Source organism: Solanum verrucosum, unplaced genomic scaffold (genome assembly GCF_900185275.1).
Source record: "Solanum verrucosum unplaced genomic scaffold, falcon-dt-bn FXZP01000214.1, whole genome shotgun sequence".
NCBI lineage: Eukaryota > Viridiplantae > Streptophyta > Magnoliopsida > Solanales > Solanaceae > Solanum > Solanum verrucosum.
In genome coordinates this window covers 1003957-1012462 of record NW_026020059.1, presented here as the reverse complement: position 1 = coordinate 1012462, position 8506 = coordinate 1003957, and positions in this window count along the sequence as shown.

Genomic DNA, 8506 nt, shown 5'->3' with positions numbered 1-8506 from the left:
TCAATATAACGCGATGATCAATAAACAATACCTAAATACCCGTATTATAATCAATCATATCAACCCTAGGTCGAACCCTTGATCCCCATACCCATATTAGGGCTATTTCCACCATAAATCTTAGATCAAAACCCTTCCCCATCGTTAATTACCCAAGCAACTAAGTTCTATGGATCAAAGAATGGATTCGGTGAGCGAAAACCATACCTTTAGCCTCAAGAATGGTGAAAAACTGTCAAGAAAACACATGGGTTCGTTCCTTATCTCTCAAATTCGAAACATGCAGAATAAAATATTTTTGAGGTTTATTTCCAACTTAAGTCGCGTTTGTCCCGCCACAACGGCCTTCGCCCCGCTGAAGAGGCCTTGCCCTGGTGGGAAAATCCCACTCAGCGGCTTGCACGGAAACAATGAACAATTTTAAGAATTTTAAAACCCCCTTTTCATAACACACCTTCATCCCACGACACTCAGAAAATACCCGTTCGCGCTAAGATCATTTTTGTGAGTTCTGTTCGCCTGAATTCAATTTCGTAAAGTCATACGAATTCTTTAACGTCTTAGCTATCTACTCATATGATCAAATTCACAATTGGACCTCCCATTTGCTACCAGATTTCCCTAGACCTCACTGACTCCGATTTCGTCCAAATTCAGACTAGGTTGGGAAATTTCAAGTTACTACCAAAAAGTTTTCTGACCCCAATTCTTTCCCCATTGGCTTTTCCCTAACGACGGAATCAGGTCATTACAATAGATAACAATTTACCCATCACTCGTCCCTGTGTGATTAACTAGGAAAGACTGGCTAAAGTAAGGGTAGCGTAGTACCTGAATCGCTGAACAACTGGGGATTCTTGTCTCGCATGTCATCGCGATCAAGAATTTCAAGCGGTTCTGCCTCATACATAAGGTCTTGATTAACAAAATTTAGTCTCACATTATGATATAATCTTTGTCCCCAAACCAACCAATTGAATACCTACACATCCTTCCATACAATGCCTCAATGAAGTCATCACAATACTCGAGTGATAATTATTGTTGTATGTACACTTAACTAACAACACAACTATTCCCAATAACCACCATAGTTGATCGTACACATGTCTGCAACATGTTATCAAGGACTTGACACAAACATCAGGATGAATCCTTTCTCATATAACCATGATAAAATTCTACAGCAATACTCGCTACAATTAGAGGTGGACCTGAACCAACCAACACACACTCATAATACTCAAACAGTCATTGTTCTTATCAACATCTCCTTCTCACAACATGAATTGCCATGAGCTTAAGTTATAAAAATTTGATCTTTAGACATCAAATACTCATCGATGGATATTTCCAAGCATACAAACCCTCCAACAACACTATCGAAATGTTAGATTTAGTAATTGTAGATTACCTCTTAAGAACAGTAGAATTGGACCCAATGATCCCCACATTCAACCACATAGTCGATACATGACCTCGACGACTAGATGAATATTAAGATTGTTGGACAACCATAAATATGCGTGGTAGCTCTTCTATAAACTCTCATAAGTAAGGTGGTACATGTAAAACCATTGAAATACTTTAACAACTCCAAGACAACACCAAATATGTCCTCTAAAATAACCAAGTCTTCCTAATCATCCCACTCCACCAAGAGAACATCGCAGGATCAGTACATCTAATCCACCCACAAAGGTGAAAACACATGTGAGCATAGCTAGCGACTTATACTCACCACCATGTACAAAATGAACTAGATGATCACATAAGAATTTTACGGAATAACACTAAAGGTTTTCCTTTGAAGTGTCGATACCAGTCATTTCTATTGACTTGACTCTACATACTCTTCACATCATTCCGCTGAAGTCCACACTCTCGATACTAACAACCATTATGAACACTCCGACCATTTACCTTACTCTAACCCAACACTTTTAATTGAAAACCTTTCTTAGGTACTTTAACAATAAAAAAGTTATAAACTTTACGACTCAAACTAGTGTAAGTCCTTTAAAATGCTCAATACCTGATACAATTGATCATTTCTCACCTTGCAAATTCATACCTTGACAAAATATGTCACCACGAATGTAGATTTACAATGAAAAACATCTGATTTGTAAATTCAACCGTATAACACAATCCCCTTATCTATCAACACTAGATTGTACCTTGAAGATTTTTATGAAATCCTAGATTTTCGCTTATCATTGATCGCATCTCCATCGAACTTACAATATCTTTCCGCTAAAAATTTACTCATTAATAAACTCAAAACAAAAACAAAACACTTATCACCATACTCGAGCTAATATATGTACACTCATTTCTCAAGTCCTTTCCAATAGTTTTTAACCAATATGACAGACTGGTGACACTATTATCATAGCCACAACAAAACGAATGAAATTACGTGTCTCTGAACCCAACCCCTCTAAAGATATCTCTTTAGCCTTTGCAATCAAATAAACTATTCTTGCTCTCGCTTCTCTCTAAAGGCTGTACTACATTCCTTTGTATTTTCCTTCATTATAACTCTAGCTCTTTAAAATTGTATTTGAGTGGTGTCCCACCATCTCTTAAAACTTTCCATACAACCAAGTTACTAACCAATTATTAGAAAACCACGACCTTGGATACTCGCAAGTCGTACTTACTATACAAAAATTTGCTTAACCAATAATTTTATTATATAGTTGCATCCCGTCACAATCCATCACGAATTCTTATTACCATTACGCTCTGTCAGCCTTGATTATCACTACAAAGTCAACCTTTTCATCAACACGATGCCTCAAACTCAGGTAAACTCATCAAATTCGAAGGACTAACCTAATTTTATACGCACTTTCTTACTAAATACTTCAATTTTCTTCCCTCAGTATACTCAATGGAACTTTCTTTATCCATAAGCTTGTCATTCTGGTATTAATACACTCCTTTAAGGCTTAAGATAAAATCACTGGTCCTCGTACTACTCTCATTCTTCTTAACAAGCAAGACAGGAGCACCCCACAGGGAAACACTAGGACGATGAAACCTTTATCAAGAAGCTCTTGGATTTTGAGCTTTAAGCTCACTCAATTCCGTCAGAGCCATGCAATAAAAAGGAATGGAGATGGGGCAAGTGCCAGTTTCCAAGTTAACGCAAATATCTATATCTCTATCCGGAGGCATACCAGGCAAATCAGTAGGAAACACTTCTCTAAATTCTGACACCACAGAAATAGACTCAATAGAGGGAGACTCAATCTCATAACCCGAATAGGAGCCAATTATGCCAAACCATCCTGCCCTACCAGTTTCCTATCTTGCACGAAAGATATGACCTTAACTGACTTAAGCTTGTACCCCTTCCCACTCTAACCTTTCCCTACCCAGGATCTCTAGAGTTACTGACTTAGCATTACCATTAAGCACAACATAATAAGGGAACAACCAAGTCACACCTAAGATTATATCAAGTCAGTCATATCCAACATAACCAAATTAACCCAAATTTGAAAATCCATAAACACAACAAGACAGCACGATATATATGGGTGACTATGACTGACTCTTCAACTGGGGTAGAAACATGGATATGGGCATCAAGTATATCACAAATCATATCAAATTTTGAGGCAAATCGCATGGACATATAAGAATAAGTAGAACCCGGATCAATAACACATTATCCATCCGCTCACAAACAATAATAGTACTTGTGATCACTGTATCAGACCCGAAAAGGCATAAAACTGAGCCCTGCCATCTTGACGGACAACCTCCTTGCCTGACTGCACTGCTCCTCTACCCGCATTACCATTTCCACGGCCTCTACGGCCTCGTTGATTTCCTCCTCATATGCCCAGGTTCTCCATAATTGTAACAGACTTAATAACTTAACCAAGTAAGCATTGTTGCTATTGTAGTAGTCGTATCATGACTCTCTTTGATATACAATCAATCCAACAAATCATAGTATAGCTTCTAACCTCAATTGGCATAACTTAATTTCATCATTCACTAAACAACCCATACATATTATGACAACAATACTAAATGCATTTTCCAAAGTAAGGGAATTCATTACCTAACCGTCGCTTACCAAAACTCCTCAAATGTTGTCACCTATAAACTGGAATCTGCAAATTTGAACTTAATTCCTTCACAAGCGACGATAGTAGCTAGCGAACCCCACAAAACTCCTAATTTCAATCACAAAACTAGGTCGAACCCAATTTATGTCTGCTTCAATCTTTTGGGGATCTACCATTACCCCTTCCCTAGAAACTACATGCCCCAAAAAGGAAACCGAAGTCAACCAAGATTCACACTTAGAAAATTTTGCATACCACTTTTGTTTCCCAAGAACACCCAGAATAATACGAAGATGGTCGGTATGTTCTTCCTCACTTTTTGAATAAACCAAAACGTCATCAATCAACACTATAACAAATGAATCAAGAAATGGTTTAAACACACCATTCATCAAACTCACGAAAGTTACAGGCACATTTGTCAACCCAAACGATATAACTAGAAACTCAAAGTGCCCATAACGGGTCCTAAATGTCATTTTTGGTATATCCTCAGGCCTAATCTTTAATTGACGATAGCCAGATCTTAGATCAATCTTAGAGAAAACTGATGCACCCTATAACTGGTCAAAAGATCATCTATCCAAGGTAGTGGATACTTGTTCCGAATGGTGACCCTATTGAAGTGTCAGTAGTCTATACACATCATCTCTTGCTAGTGATGGTGTTACCACTTTTATTGCTCTAGTTCGGACCATAGAGTGAAGGAGGAAAGACACCAATTTGTATCACCCAGATACTAATTGAATTCAAGTCATAGCACGAAATAGTAGAAAGAAGTGAGTTTTTCCTAAAGTCCTATAGCCTCTCGAAGAAAAGTACAAACGTATTCATACCGTTCCGCAAGACTTTACTAGACTCATTTTGGTACAATGAGACAACAAACTTAAGGCTCTGATACCAACTTTATCACGACCCAGACCATCGTGATTGACACCCACACTAACCCTATGGTGGGAGAACCAAAACTACAGCCCAACTAATCAACTTAACCAAAGTACTACACATTTAAAGATACAGAAGCAGATTTAAATAACTATATAATTAATACGGAGTCACCATAAACTCTGAAAGTTCAACTAACATTTAACAACTGATGCGGAAATACCCCTAGAACCTGAAAGTCATTGTACCAAAACTCTACTAACGACAAGTCTAAGAACAAGGGGTACAACCCCGAAACTAAAAAAAGACCTTAAACAAATAGTCTGAGTCCGAAAAGAGTGGACTTAAACTAGAGAGATCCATGGCAGCCTGAAAGAACTGGCTCACCCTTGAATCCGGTCACGCTCAATAGTCACTTAGCTGAGGTCTATCAATAGCCGCATGAAGAAGCCCTGTACTCAACAATGAAAGAGCAAGTGCAATATCAATACACAATCACTGTGTATTGGTAGGATCATGCGGCTATCCCAATAAGTGCAACATAAGCAAGTAATTACAATATCATAAACATGCATATATCGAACATATACAATATCAGTCATCTTATAAGAAGACATTCTCAATTCCACATTATCAAAAGTAGGTAGATACAAAAACATCATTTACAAGTCAATGATCCTCTCATCGAACCCACACCTAGACTGTTAGTGTATCGGTATGTGGTACCCGATCCAATGCTTATGCCGAAATGTGGCAACCGATTCCATATTGATGGCAGAACAAGGCAATCGATCCAAGTTAGTGTGTCAGAACGCAACACCCGATCCATGCAACAAGCCACAATCACAATCACAATCACAGGTATATTCTCAAATCATACAATCAAGTCATGAATCATAGCATTCATCATTCAACTATCTTCATTTACAATTAGTGTGATCAATAATACAATATTCGCATACATACATGTATTATAATGAAGCAAGAACAAACATACATCACACAACATGAAATCACAACCATCACCTACCACGAACAAAACTTGAATCCCCTAAGAAACTTAATTCTTCCCCTTCCGGATTCTTTCCGTTTGTTCTTGGTCTACAAATAATCAATATAACGCGACGACAAAAAACAAGGCCTAAATACCTAGATTATAATCAATCAATTCAACCCTGGGTCAAACCCTTGATCCCCATACCCAGATTAGGGCTTTTTTCACCATAAATCTTAGATCAAAACCCTTCCCCACCGTTAATTACCCAAGAAACTTAGTTCTACGGATCGAAAAATGGATTCGGTGAGTGAAAACCTTACCTTTAGCCTCAAGAAAGGTGAAAAACTATCAAGAAAACACCTGGGTTTGTTCCTTAGCTCTCAAAGTCGAAACTTGTAGAATAAAACATTTTTGGGGTTTATTTCTGACTTAAGTCACGTCTGTCCTGCCACAACGGCCCTCACCCCGCTGCAGTGGCCTCGCCCTGGCAGGATCGCACCTCATCATTTTGCACGGAAACAGTGAGCAATTTTAAGAATTTCAAAACCCCTTTTTCATAACACACCTTCATCCCACGACTCTCAGAAAATACCCGTTTGCGCTAAGATCATTTTCGAGGTTTCTACTCGCCCGAATTCAATTTCATAAAGTCTTACGGATTCCTTAACATTTTAACTATCTACTCATATGATCAAATTCACAATTGGACCTCCCATTTGCTACCAGATTTCCCTAGACCTCACTGACTCCAATTTCATCCAAATTTGGACTAGGTTGAGAAATTTCAAGTTACTACCAAACAGTTTTCTGACTCAAATTCTTTTCCCATTGGCTTTTCCTTAACGATGGAATCAGGTCGTTACACTAGTATACTTGTTTGTTGATTGCACCCTCCGATTTATGAGGGGTTGGTTGGGTTATGTTTTTTTTTTGTACATTCTGAGCTTATGGGAGTTCCTTGTTTTGGTGGTTATCATTTCTTGATCTTCAGGTGGAGCATGTTGTACTTTTGAGGTTTGTGTTGTGTTGGTTTTTTGGCAGGTATTAGATGGTGTAGGAGATGTTCAAGATAACTATGGACCGACAAAACACTTTTGATTGTTAGAAGATGTTAGATTTGGAGCATAAGGTGAGTATTTCAATATTTATGAGTTGGCTTCCACTTTAATGTCTTGTGTTTGCTCAACTCAGTGGTTTCAGTATGGTGTTGGTTTTCTCAAATCAATCAGGTGCTTTAAGGCAAGTTTGGTTCTGTTGGGAGAGAGTTGGATCCCAAAAAGGAATTGGAGGAGTTCTTAGAGTTTTAAAGTGAACTTGAGGATTTTCCTCTTATTCTGACATCTGTGTTGGCATTTTTCGATCTGAGAGGGTATTTGAGGGTCTGATAGAGCATGCGGTTTCGGTATTCTCATTTCTTTATGCCTTTAGGTTGTAACTGTCTTTCTATTTTCGCAGATGAAAGTCCTTTTTAGTAGTGAATATTGTAATGACCCTCCAGGTCATTTCTTTTTTTCTTTTAATCTTTTTAGCATTTACAGTTTTCCTGTAGCAACCTTGCTGGGAGTGGGATTCGATCGTTGAGTTGTGCATTTGAGTTCTGTATAAGTTTCCATGTTTTGGAGCATTTGAAACTTGAATGGATGACTTCAGTCAAAAGTTTAGGAAGATGACCTCAGCATACAATCCTAACGGTTTCATCAGCTCTAAAAGGGCCATTATGGGCTAGTAGTATTGTTAGTTAGTTCGGTCCATGAGGCTTTCGGTGCGATTTTGTATCGTAAGGCGTTTTAACTTTGAAGCTTTGACCAAAGTTAGACTCCAGTCAATATTCTTGGTAAATATGCTCGGATGAGAATTCTATCATCATCATAAGCTCCAGAATGTTGAAATTGGTCTAGTAGGACCTTTGATTTGGGTCTCAAGGTCTTCATTTTTATTTTGGGCACTCGATTGCTTTCTTTTTAATAATGAAATTGTTGACTTCAACCAATATTTCTAGTAAATGACCTCTAAATATTGTTTTGTTTAATCATTTGAGTCTAGATGTTGTTTACAATCATATTCCATATATGACTTGTGTTCACGGGACTCCGGATAATTTTGGAGCATTAAAATCAAAGTTTAGCATGTGCTTGTGCTGGTGCAATCGCTTAAGCAGCCTCCAAACTGCTTTAGCAGTGTTTGACTAACTTTCACTAGCCGTTAAAGTTTCCAAAGGATCACTTTAGTGGTACCTGGAGGTTCTTTAGAGTCCAAAACTTCTAGCTCGTTGGTTGAATATTCAAAAAGATGATATCTTGGTCTCTAGAGCTTCGTTTGAGTCCATTTTTGGTGAAAGTTGTCGGGAATTGTCGGGGCTATGCGTTGGGGACCTTGGAGAAGCGTTGTAGAGTCATTTTATGATAATTCCTCACCCCTTAACCTCTTATCTCTTCATTAGTAGTGTTTCTTGAATTCTTATTTTTGTTGACTGATTTGGATAGGTTCTTGAACTCCGATTGTACTCAAAGTTTGTGCATAAGTTCCTTGAGAT